We start from the raw sequence: 13,636 nt of genomic DNA on the forward strand, positions 1-13,636 counted from the left end.
ACACGGCGGCCGCGGCCGCACGCACGGGCACGGCACCCCGGTCCCGGGCTGGCCCGCGGACAGCGATCCTTCCCCTTCCCTTCCCTTCCCTTCCCTTCCCTTGGGCACGATCGAGCCGGTTTTCGAGTGGGCGGCGCGGCGCGGCGTTGCTTGCGTGAGCCGATAGACAATCGCACACGTGAGATGAGAGCGGGGGGTAGGAAGCGGGCGGTCCCCACGGCCGCGCCGTAAAGCTTGACCGCGCGCCGGGGGGGGGGGCGCCTCTTGTGAGGATGACAGCTCGGGCCCGGGCCGTCCTGACTCCTGCAGCGCACGTACGTGACGGGACGGGCCGTGCGGCCACCTGCCCTGCCCATGTATTGTACTACCACTGTACCGTGCGGCGTGTGCGTACCGGAGCAGGGGGCCACCACCACCGCCGCGTCCTATAGCACGTACCTCTCGCGCTCGTGAACTGGACGGACGTTGGCGTGCGTGACGCGACACCAGCTCGCGGTTCCCTCGTCCGTTCGACCATTCACCTTTCGAGCGCTGGCTGGCATCGTGACCTGTGAGGAGCCGTGGCCGCTCCTCCAGCTTCGTACTGCTGGCCCGCGCCCGCCGGCCGTCCAACCGGGTTGCTTGTCATGGCTTGCCTTCGGCGAGATCTTTTCCGTATCCTTTTTCCTGGATTTTGAACCAAAAGGTTGTTTGCACTTTTTACACACACAAAGTTTTGGTGCGTTCTACATCACCAGAAAGAGATATATATGAATTGGACTTTTTTTTTTGTATATTATTTAAAAACAATGGAAAATATATATTCGTGGATCACTGTGCCCGTGTGCCTTGCTACTTGAGTATCTCTAAGAGATTAACAAAACATTTTGTAAAGGTAACTTTAGTTATTATTGAAGAAAAAAAAGTCTCTAACAGACTTTCATAAATGATTCTAAATTTAGTAGTTCTCCGTTGCATCTTTCTTGCTATTTATTTTTAAATAGTCTATCTCACTGACCATCTAATACAGAATCTGTTGAAGTACTTTTTATTAGTAATTTTTTTTATCAAATCTATTTTAGTGAGTAGCTAAATAAATAAATTTAGCTAATATTTTTGAATAATCTTTTGGAGATGCTCAAGGAGTAACAGGTTCCATATCTGATGAACACACAGTTACGATGGAGCACGTGATGATATGGCGCTGCGTGTGACGGCGGTGCGACGAACACTGTAGCGCGATGCAGTGCGATGAACAACGCGCCGGGTACGCAGGTGTTCATATAGGAACACTGTAGTGCGATGAACACTGTATTTTGCATGTAGCGCGATGTGGGAAGACGGCGAATGGGCGATGAAGTTTGACGGATGGTCACGAGGGTGGACTGGACGGGCGGCTGATGATGAAGGGGCGACCATCCGTCGGTTAAAGTCAATAAAACTGATGCACACCTGTTAAAAGGCCATTACAAACAACAATCAAGTCAAACTATAAGTGCCGCGACAATGGCCTCGGCTTCAATACAACCACACATATGTAACTAGCCAGCTTGCGGCTTGATCGAGCAAAATGTGACGCTGTTATAGCAAAAAAAAAAAAAAATATTTTCTGAGAAATAGTGTATGTTTACCGGCCATTTGCTTCAATATGTGTTACTAGCTTGTGCCTTGACCCAATAAAATGTGACATTATTATAGCTATAAAAGCATTTTTTTTGCTAAATACTCCCTCTATGATCGCAACAACTTTAGTATCGATCATGTCAACATTTGAGATTGTTTCAAAATTCTTAAATTTAAATTTTTGAGAATTTTGAACACATAATTCATGCTATAGCAATTTTAAACAAAAAACTTGCTAACTACAAAGTTATACATCACATTGATAACAACAATTTTTATGTAGACTATGTTAATTAACATTCAAGGTTGTTTAGAAATTATAAATTTAAAATTACAAAATCCAAGAACTTAATGTATATTTTTGGACTATGAACAATTTCAAATAAAAATTCTCAACTGCAAAGTTACGTTGAAGATCATAGAGCTCAACAATTTTGTTATAAGGTTCATCTTCATTCGATTTCATATCAAAAAGTTATGAATTGTTTTTGAGACAACTAGGCAGAAGTTCCACCTTTGTTAATAGAGACGGTAGAGACAACTAGGCATGGACCTATGATCTTTGATTCTAAAATGATTTCTAGAGGTGGGTAAACATCTTAAATACTCACCTTTCGAAATAGTATTTTTAGAGCCAAGGAAGATACAACCTATATAATTGTTTATTTTCAAAGAATGTTCATTAGAGGCGGTATGATCCAACTGCTCTAGATTTTTTTTGCTTTCGTATAAAGTTCCCGATCTTAAGCACCTAAAGCCAAATGCTCGTGCGAACTAAGGATAGCTCAATTAATTGGATTTCTTACGATGGAAGAACTTGATGTGAGTCCTTGTATTTTTTAGATTTATTTTAGAATTTAACCATGTTCTTTTAGTGAGAGGCAACATTGCCCGTTGATAGTAAGAGGCAACCCAGCCCCGCGCGTGCCGCCGCCGGCGATGGCGGCCAGCTCGCCTTCCCCCCTCCGCTGAGCGCCCCGCAACCCCCGCACCTCCCCCCGCCCCCCGGCCTCCCTTCCTCCGCCGCCGCCTCCCGCGTCAGCCAGGGGCTGACCTAGATCTGGCCGCCATGCCTGGCTCCCCCTCGTCCCTTTGCTGGCCGGCGGGGGTGGCTGAGGCCATGGAGGCGGGCTCCCCCGGGCACCTCCTAGAGGCTCTGGCCACTGTGCCACGCGGTGCCTCGGAGGCGTCCCCACCTCGCCAGAGCTGGGCCGATCTAGACGGGGACGGCTTGCCACCCCCAGGGGAGTTCTTCGCCGGCTCCTCGGGTCTCTTGCGAGCGTTCCTCGACCGCGGTCCTGCTGAGCACGTTGCTTTCAGTGACTCGGAGGGATACTCCGACCCGGAGCCCACCCCCTCGCCGGCGCCGCCCTCCTCCACCCTCCGGTTCGCGCTGCCGCCCCCGGATGCGAAAGGAAAGGCGACTGCGGAGCCGTCTTGCCACCGACGTCACCGCCGGCGCCGCCACTGCCGCGGCCAGAGGCTGCCGGTGCCCGCACCACAAGCCGGCCCCTCTCGTCCACGGCTTCAATCGACCGTCTCGAAGGTGGAGCGTCCTCCTTTGGGGAGCCCGGCTCGGCGCCAGTCCCCGCCGGCCGCCCACACGCCCAGGGAGCTTGGCGCCCCGGACGCGGACGGGTTCTTCCCCGTCCTCAGCCGTCGCTTCGGGCAGTCCCGCTCTGCCCCGCGCTCCCCTCAGAAGGTGCCCCCGGAGCTGGAGGGCCGCTGCTTCCGCTGCCTCCGGGAAGACCACACCAGGGCCGGATGCTCCTTCCCGGAGCGCTGCTACAACTGCTGGGAGGAAGGCCACAGAGCGGCCGTCTGCCTGCGCTCGTCTCGCGCCGGAGGCGATAAGCGACGGCGCTCGGTCTCTCCGCTCGACCATCGTCGTGTTCTGCGGCGGCTGCCGCAGGGTGGGCGCAGCTGTGCTTCCACCGACACGGTGTCCGCCAGGTCGGCCTCCACTGGACGCTCCGCTACTGCGTCACCCCTGCCTCCACCGCCGCCTCCGCCGCCACCTCCTCCTCCGTTGCTGACGGCCGAGGAGTCTGTCTTCGACCCCCTGAGCCCGGATCCGACGTCGAGTGTGAACGAGCAGTTTTGCGTGCCCCGACAGGTGGGCGGCCGCACTGCCCCTTCGTCGTCGTGCCGCGCTCCTCCTCGATCCAGGCTGCTGAGGTCGACCTGGAGCGCGCGCTCACGGCGACGGTGGGCGGAACCAGGCCGGCGGTGTCAGTCGCCGAGGTACAGGAATACCTTCGACGCCGCTTTGGCCTGATGGACGATGAGTTCGACGTCAGGCACCACTACCCGGAGGACTTCGTCGTGCGCTTCCGCCACGGCGTTGACCGCGAATGTGTCCTCAGCTCCAGGCGCTCTGGGGTCTGACTGCCACTCCTCTGGAATCCTTGGCGCCGCACCACTCAAGCCCACCTCGCTCGCTTCCATTTCAAGGTGGTGATCGTGCTCTCAGGCGTCCCGCTGCACGCCAGGAATCTTGATGTGGCGCAGTCTGTCCTGGGTTCGGCCTGCGTGAATCCTTCGGCTTCCGACTTCAGGGACCGGCCAGCCTTCGATGACCGCGAGTTCTTCGTGTCGGCTTGGTGCTGGCACCCGAGCTACACCCCCCTGAGGTGGTCGTCTTTATTCCAGAGCCTCCTATCCCGGGTGTGCTACCACCAGAGCGTTGGGCCAGCAGCGCTCACCTTCTGGGCCTGCGCTACCGAGTCCGCACTCGTCTCGTGGCCTACCAGGACTGGGGGGCTCCCCCTAGCTCACCCGATGCTGGGAATGGTCAGGACAGCGACCGAGACGACGACGGCCGCGACAACCAAGGAGCGTCGTCCGCAACATCGTGCAGCAGCAGCAAGCCTCCATCGTGTGCTTGCAGGAGTCCAAGATTGCGTCTTTCTCTGTATCTTTGAACATTGATTTAACTAGCTGTGATTTCGACTACGCTGTCATCCCCGCTCTGGGCGCTGTAGGAGGGACGGTCACCTCCTGGCGTCGCGACCTGTGGAACATCCACGCCTCCTACGTTCGACGTTTCTCTGTCACGGTTAAGCTGTCTTCGCCGCGCATGCCTAGTGAACCGTGGTTCCTGACCAACGTCTATGGGCCTCCCATTAGAGCAGATAAACCCGCATTCCTTCAAGAACTGCGTGACGTGGCGGCCTCTTGCCCCGGCCCCAGGTTGGTTTGTGGTGATTTTAACCTCATTTACCAGGCTGCCGATAAGAGCAATGGTAGGCTGCACCGCAGTCTCATGTGAGCGTTCTGTCGCGCCATCGACGACTCACATCTGTAGGAGATTGTCCTCCACGGTCGGCGCTTCACTTGGTCCAACGGTCGCGACAATCCTACTCTAGAGCGCATCGATCAGGCGTTTGCCAACGCTGACTGGTTTCTATGTTTCCCGCGTCACCACCTGAAGTCCCTTGCCTCGGACTCTTCGGACCATGCTCCGCTCCTGCTGATCTTGAACGTGGAGCCTTGGGTTGTTCCCAGGTTCCACTTCGAGCTGCGCTGGGCCAAACTCGACGGATTCCTAGAGGCGGTTGGGGTCGCTTGGGGCCAGCCGAACCCGCTTTTGGACGCCTGCAAGTGCCTCGACCGCAGGCTGAGGGCGTTGGCTCGGGCGCTGCGCAGTTGGCGCGCCACCTAGCTAGGGAGCATTAAGTTCCAGCTTGCCGCGGCTCGTCTCATTATCCAGGAGTACGACATCGCCCAGGAGTCCCGTTCTCTCTCCCCTGGCGAGCTAGCCTTGCACCGAGAGCTCAAGGGGCATGTCCTCGGGCTTGCCTCACTCGACCGTACGATGGCTAGGCAGCGGGCTCGGACCCACCACCTGCGCGAGGCGGATGCGTGCACCAAATACTTTCACCTTCAGGCTTGCCATCGCCGGCGGAAGAATCATCTCCTGACCATATCACACGAGGGTCACTCCTTCTCGGAGGAGGAGGCCAAGGCAGAGATGGTCTACTCCTACTACAACGCGATCATCGGCACGCCCTTCCTACGCCGGCACAGAATAAACCTCGAGGCCCTGCAGCTACCGTCCCTGGACTTGGCAGAGCTTGCCCTCCCGTTCTTGCCGGTGGAGGTGAATGCCGCGGTTCGAGCTTCTCCGTCCGACAGGGCGCCGGGGCCAGACGGTTTTGGCTCGGCGTTCCTCAAAGTTGCTTGGCAAGCTGTGGGCTCGGACATCGTTCGTGTCTTCGCCTCCCTGTGGGACTTAGACTTCAGGAACTTCAACTGTCTCAATGAAGCGTACATGGTGCTTCTCCACAAGAATAGCAACCCACTCGGCCTTAGGGACTACAGGCCGATCAGCCTGATTCACACAGTTGGGAAGCTGTTCGCGAAGACTCTGGCGCTGCGCCTCGCACCGTGGATGCCTGCGTTGGTCTCCGTCAACCAGACCACGCTCATTAAGGGGAGAAGAATCCATAAGAATTTCAGGACTGTGAAGCTGATCTGTCGCTGGCTACATGCGAGGCGAGCACCAACAGTGCTCCTCAAGGTAGACCTCACCAAAGCGTTCGATACAGTTGCCTGGCCGTTCCTGTTGGAGGTGATGTCGAGGCTCGGATTTCCCCTGCGCTGGCGAGATTGGATCTCCTATCTTCTCTCCACGGCCACGACCAGGGTGCAGGACAACGGCCGGCCGGGCAGGCGCATCTACCATGCCCGAGGTCTCCGTCAGGGAGACCCCCTATCGCCACTGCTGTTTGTCCTCGTCATGGATGTTCTTAACGCCATGATCTGCGAAGCGGACCGTCAGGGGCACCTCTCGCCACTCTTCGGGTCCAAAATCAAGTTTAGGGCCTCCATCTATGCGGACGATCTCGTCATCTTCCTGGCTCCTGAGGTCCACGACTTCACCTGCATGAGGCAAATCCTGGAGGCCTTCGAATGGGCCTCGGGTTTGGCCACAAACGTCGACAAGTGCAGTATCACGCCGATCCGCTGCGATGACGCCATGATCGCGGACATTCTTCAAGTGTTCCCTTGTCGTGTCAAACCTTTCCCGATCCCCTACCTGGGCGCCCCCCTCTCAACCTCCAAGCTGAGCCGCGAACACGAGCAGATCATCGTCAACAAGGTTGCCGCCAGGATCCCCACCTGGAACGGCAACCTAATGACTCCCATGGGTCGGGCCACTCTGGCTAAGTCTACCCTTTCGGCTATCCCGGTTCACACTTATATTTGCTGTGCTCTTTCGCCTTGGGCCATCAAGGAAATCGATAGACGACGTCGGGCCTTCATCTGGGCCGGGGCGGACACAGTCTCAGGAGGGAAGTGCAAGGTCACGTGGTCGACAGTCTGTATGCCCAAGGATTTGGGGGGGCTCGGCTTGCCCGACCTCTCCACCCTCGGCGTGGCGTTGCGCCTGCGTTGGGAATGGTTACGGCGCTCCGACCCTTCGGCGCCCTAGGCGGAATTGCCGTTCAAGCTGGACGCAGTTTCTGATGCCATGTTTTCGGCGTCCGTGCGGGTGGTCATCGGTGATGCCATGTTTCTGATGCCATGTTTTCGTGGTCATCGGCTACCGAACGACCCTATCTGTCTTCAAGCCCCAACCATCTTTCGTGCTGTCGGCTCACGCCGGAGGGGGCGTTCGGTCCGTGACACGTTACTGAATGGTCGTTGGAGGCGCGACATCACCGGCGCGCGCACCATGGCCATCATCTGTGAGTTCGCCGCCGTTTGTGAGGTCTGTCTATCCGTCGTGCTCCACCCAGGCGTGCCCGACCAGTTCATTTGGAAGTGGACAGCAGACGGGGTATAATCCGCGGCCTCGGCATACCGCACCTTCTTCTTTGGATCCACAGAGCTTGCTGGTGCCCGAGAGGTCTGGGTTGCGCCAGCCCCCCCCCAAGGTCAGGTTCTTCTTTTGGTTGGCACTTCGTGGCAGGCTCTGGACGGCAGCGAGGAGGATGTGCCACGGTCTCCAGTCCAGCGCGGACTGCGCCCTGTGCGGCCAAGCTGAGGAGACGGTCGATCACCTACTCTCCTCCTGCGTCTTCACCAGAGAAGTTTGGTTCCACATCCTTCAGAGAGCTAACATGCAGCAGCTTGCGCCCGGCCCAGCCGCGCCTCTGGTGGCTCCAGGCAAGGCCGTCGGTGCCCACGGCTCTTCGGCGTGGCTTTGACGGCATGGTTTTGCTGGTGTCTTGGGAACTTTGGAAGGAACGAAACAGCAGAACCTTCGACGGAATTCACGAATCGACCTCCCAGGTGCTGCTTCGAATTCGGAACGAGGCCAAGGCCTGCATCTTGGCCTGCTACAGCAAGCTCGCGCCACTTTTCGCGGTGCTCGCGTAGCGGACACCTCGCGTTCTTCTTCTGTAGCGCCATTTAGTTTGTGCTTAGTTTTTTCCTACAGCTGCACCGTTCAAGCCGGTGATTTGTGTTTGTGTGACCTGTTGTAACCCGGTGCATCTCGCTCACGGTTACCCCAGGAGTGTTCTTGAACTTTTTCTCCTTAAAGCAATACAAGCCTTCGGCACGTTTTCGAAAAAAAGACCAAATCCCAAATTATCAAAAGTATATGACGATACACAAGTACCGGACGTCTCTACGGGGCAAATAACGAACGGGAAGCAGTTTTTTAGGGTCTACATGTTGGGCATTGCTTATCTACACTGCATTGTATTACCGTAACGAACGTCGTTCTATCAATTATTACCAGAGACACAATTGACACGTCCAGTATTATCTATACCGTCAAACTATGGCTTTAAGATCCGTACTGGGTTGATGATGGGAGAAAGAGGTTTCGTTCACTCATTCCTACGGAGCTATGCCCCACATTGATACTTTCTGCTCCTACTTTGAGCTCCAACGTAAGCCTAAGAAGGTGAAGGATGCCAAAGGAGTGGATCGCATTGCACAGTTTGGAAGCTGCGCGTTCATGCCACGCCGCACGATGCCTGGGCCAAGGTGTGAGATCTCCTACTGCCAAAAGGGCAAGTGGGAGAAGGATTGGATGAGGGCCTGGTTCTATGTGAGGACCCCCGCCGCGTCGAAGACTCTGGAAGATGGTCGGGTTGATAAGGTGTCCCCGTACGCGTCGAAGATGAAGGAGTTGAAGCCTTTTTCCAAGGTTGATCCTTCGCAGCCAATATCGGAGGAACGATTGGCTTGCGACAAGGCCTTTGCGCTGGCCTGCCGACACTCCGGGGGTCGGGATTTGGTTGAGGAGATGGTCGCTGGCGACTACTAGCCTCTTGGCCGCAGGGCTGACGAGTTCACCATTGAAATGGTGCAAGTGCCGGTGTTTGGCCCTCCGGAGGGGTTGCCGTTTCCTCGGTTTCACGCGGGTTTGCCGGAGGGCGAGACGAAGGAATCTTTCCTCGATCGCGTGGAGGTTTCGGCCCGGAGGATCGTTGGGAAGATTTCGGAGAAGGAATATCTTCAGCGGAAATCCGCGCTTGGGACGATGCCGCGTTTCAACCGCATTTTTGAAGAGCTGGGGATTGAGTACAATGATTATGCTATTCCTCCGGATGTCTTGCTTGGCTTGGAGAAGAAGAAGGATTCTTCCAAGGTTGTTTCCTTGGCCGAGTCGAAGAAAAGAAAGGGCGTTGGTGCCGTGAAGCAACTTGCGAAGAAGCACAAGGCGGAGGTTTTGCTGGAGGCTCCGATGGAGTCTTCCTCCGCTCGATCATCCGCTGCCGAGTCTAACTCGGTGGACTCTACGCCTGCGGAGGTTGAGGAGGTCATGCCTGCTGGCGGCGGCCTTGAAGTCCAGATCTCTCGCGCGGTCTCGTCTGTGCGCGTGCCTTTCGCGTCGCTTCTTGGGGAGGAGTCCTCCGATGCGGAGGCCCCTAGGTCGAGTCCTGCGCGGGTGGCGAGTCCTGCGCGGGAGGCTTCTGCTGGAGGAGGATCTCCGCCGAAGGAGGGGCAGGGGGATTCTAGTGATGAAGCTGAGTCCGTCTCTGTTCGGAGGATAAAGAGGGTGGAGGATCCTCCGCGCCCGGGTGGAGATGATATAAACTCATTGTACATGGGTAATGATTTTGTTTTAGTTGATTCTTGGTTTTTCTGCATATTTTGATTGCCTTGGTCTCATATTTTTTGTAAATTTTTCAGAGGATGTTGTTGCTGGGCTGGCTACCGCGGAGGAGTTGGCTAAAGGCGTCAGCATTGCGCAGGAAGGTCTTGCTATTCCTCTGCCTCGTGATCCTACGCCCTCTGCGCTGGCTAGCAGGCCTTCACCCGCTGATGTACTTGGTCCCGGTAAGTTTCTTCTTTTTGGTTCATTTTAGTGGATTAGTTTTTTGTGTTTTGCGCTAAGGTTGGTTTTGGTTTTGTGCAGGTGCTTCTGATCCTTCGATCACATGTTGGACCAATGCCCTGCGCGAGGTTCATTCTTTTGTCGGAGGTTTGTTGCCTGGCCTCCGCTATATGTATTTTTGTTCTTACGCTTTTTTCCTTACTTCTTTTTGCTTTACAGATCATTTTCGTCAGAAGCTCCGCAACATGGACTTTGATACGCTTCTCCGCGTGCAATATGAGCACCACAACCTTGTATGTTTGAAATTTGTTTTATTTTCCTTCGCCGTTTTTTGTTCGGAGGTTGGTTGTAATTTGCTTTTTGAACAGGGTCATCACATGGCTGCCGCCTTGGAGGAGCGTTGCTCCCGAGAGGTTATTTGCCAGGATGAAGCTATTGGTGCTCTGAAAAAGGAGAACAAGACCTTGGAAGCCGAGAAGGCTCGCCTGTTAGAGGAGGTTAAGGGATTTGCTTCCATCCGGCAGGAGGTTGAGTCTCTGAGGAAGGAGAGGGATGATTACAAGTCTGGGTCGGAGGTTTTGAGGAAGGAGAAAGAGGACGCCGAAGCTTCGGCTGCTCTCCTACGCACGAGTGCCACTGAGGCGGGCAGGGCTAGGGACTTAGCCGTGCAGCGGGCTGAGAAAGCCGAGGACATTGCTGACCGCCTCCGCAAGGAGCTTGATGCTGAGCGCGCGTCTACGACTGCGATGCAGACTCGTTTGCGGAAGGCGGAGGCGGAGGTTGCGGATGTTGTTGGGCTCTACACCGACTCGATGGCACAGTTCAGAGGTAGCACCTCTGCTCCTCTGCCCAGCGGCGACGTTGGGGCTAGCCTCGCATGGCTAAAGTCTCATATCCGCATGCTCCGTGACTTTGTTGGGGGTGCTGTTGATTTTGGGGCTTTGGCCGCGGTTAGCTCCTTCGCCAGACTTTTGCGCCGCGGAGGTTGCTCTCACGCCGAGGGGGTTGCGAATTAGGAGTTTGCCTCGGCGGAGGATGTTGGGGAAGGAACCTTAGGCCTGCGCAAATCAGTCCGGAATTTTATAAGTTCGTTCTGGATTAGGTTTGGGCGGGCTGAGGCAAAGAAGATGGCGGAGGCTCGCCGCGCTGAGGTACATGTGGTTTGACTATTTCTTGGTGTACTGTGTTGATACTTTGCAATGTTTCTCAAGTTTATCGTTTTTTAGGAGATTTCCAAGAAGAAAACTAAGGTTGATAAGGCCGGTCCTTCGCGCCCCCTTAGCGAAGCACGTCCTTCGGCCTAGGCTGATGCTGAGGTTCGTGACGCTGGTGCTAAAGCTCCGGAGGGATCTGGTGCCAAGGCTTCAGAGGAACCCCAAGCTCCTGCTTCTCCTCCGCCTCAGGTGTGAGGTTTTTTAGTTTGTAGGTTTTTCTTAGTTTTTTGCGTCTACTGCGCATGCGACGCTTTTTGGTAAAAAAGGACGGAGGTTTTGATTAGCTTGTAAAGACTGTTGGAAATGTAATATATCGGGTCTTTTTTGGATGAACGTTTGTTTTACGCTTTTATCCTGCGCAGGTCTTTAGTGGAGGACGTGCGCAGGATCATTACGAGACTCTACTTTCAATTTTCTACGATGGAATTTATGTTTCTGGCGAGTTGTGGGAATATTGGCGAATTGCTTTTCCTAACATGAGCGTGGTGGATATGTTTGAGTTTGTTGAATTTGACATTGATGACGAATGATCTGAATTCGTCCGGTCGCTTGCGTGCCGAGGTTCTTCGCCTCCGGCTTAGGTAGTTATTTGCTCCTTTGCTTTTTGCATTATGTTATGTTGCTTTCTTGTTCTAACTTGGTTTGTTGTGTTCCTGCAGTCATCGTACCCGATCCTTCGCATATTTGGCGAAGATGATGGTTTATGTTGGCTGCCGGAGGATCCTGCTGTTATGGCTGAGCGCTATCTTCCTGGGCGCCGGGAGGTTTGAAGACTGGATCCTACGTCTTAGTCTCTTTTCTTTGCTTGGGCAACGTTAAAAATTGTTTCAACTTTTTTCTCAGGTTGCTAGATCTCCTCCGAGGCATGATGTCCTTCCTTCGAATTTTGTCGAAGGAAGCTACGTTACCCCGGTGACATTCAAGCGCGGAGATCTGTACGCGAGGGGCTGGCTAATTGACTGGTGGCGCCATATGTGTCCTACGCGTAACGTTGATGACTTAGTTGATTTTCTTGCTCGTGATTACTGTGATGAGTTTAGGTTTGTACCGAATTCATATTTAAGAATCGTGCGAGAGTCTTAGAATCCTCGACTTTTGACGGTCGAAGGATGGTATGTTATATTTTTTTCCTTTTCATTTTTGGATGTAAACTGTTGTTCTGTAAGTTGTTTATCATTAATAAAGATTAGATGTTTTTATCATTACTTTGGTTACAACCTTCGCATTATTAGCTGTATTTCTATTACAACCTTCACGCTTTTCTACGCAACGATTGTACACTGCAGCGTCACGGTGGTGTTGATCCTAAGGATCTTTGTCTTGCTGTGTCGCGTGTATACTTGATGTTCGATGTTGCGAAGGCGCTGGTGGATATGTGGTTTGCGTAGGCTTGCTGCTCTTTGATCTTAGGGCCTTCGCTTGACTTGGTGCGAAGGAACTTCTGCCGAATTGAGCTCATGTTTGCCTTTGCTTGACCCCCGTGGAGTGTTGTCGAAGTTAGCCTTCGGGTATGTGAGTCGGAGGTTCTGAAGGGTGTTACGAGACTTCATGCGATGCCCTTCAGAGACCTCCGACACTGGCTTGCGGTGCTTTTATTGTGGCTGTACATGACTCTATGGTCGATGTTCATCACAAAGCCGCAGCTGTAGCATTACGAAGCTTCGTGCAATACCAATTTTTGGTGTGGCTATGAGGCTAACCCCTGCCTCCATGGTGGCTTAGGTTTTTTCCTTTGTGACTGCTAGGCTTGCATTGGCTGTTTGGGTCTGTGTATACTGATCCTGACTGAGGGTGGGGGGCCTGGTTTGGCTGGTTTTATAGGCTCTGTTGCGTTTATTGATTGTACTTTGTTAGGTTGGAAATTATTTTCGAGTTATGGTTGGTTGTTGGGGTAGTTGATTTTGTTTTACTTGACTGAGGGTGATTGTAGGCTTGGTTTTATTTTCACCCTCTTTGTGTTGGAGGCCTGCTTGGATTTGCAGGATACCTTCGACGTTATCTTGGCGAAGGTTATGTGGTTGTTGATGAGGTTTGGTTTGTTAATGTGAAACCTTCATTGCCTTTTGGCAGAGGTTGTATAGTTCCTGATGCGTGATTATCTTTCAGGTCTTCGTCAGGTTTGAAGGTTTTGTCCCTTCTGGCCATGTTGTGATGCCTGAGGAGGACAGGGCTTTTTCACTTTTGACCATGTTGTCCTTGCTGCCCGGCTCTTGGCCAGGTCTTTTGCTAAGGATGTGGTGTTTTTCCACCGTTGAGGACGTTCCGAGCTTTCTTAGCCTTTGGCTGAAAGCTGCGGAGGGTCCTTGTAATCACGTGATGTTTTGTCGAATGCTACAGCCTCGTTGCTGGCTGTTTTTTGACTTTTGAGTTTTGCTTCTGGGGTGGATTCCTCTTTATATTTTAGAGGTTTTGACATAGGTTCTGCCTCGTTAAAAACCTCACCTCCTAGTAGGAGTACCCCTGTGAGGAAAAGAGTGCAGACCTTGGATTGAAAAAAAGTATAGATGAAAAGCAAATAAGTGTATCTAAAGACATGGATGCCGCCGGTTATTCTGCGGGGGTCATCCTTACACTTAAA

The sequence above is a fragment of the Sorghum bicolor genome, chromosome 3, assembly GCF_000003195.3.
Source record: "Sorghum bicolor cultivar BTx623 chromosome 3, Sorghum_bicolor_NCBIv3, whole genome shotgun sequence".
Taxonomy (NCBI): domain Eukaryota; kingdom Viridiplantae; phylum Streptophyta; class Magnoliopsida; order Poales; family Poaceae; genus Sorghum; species Sorghum bicolor.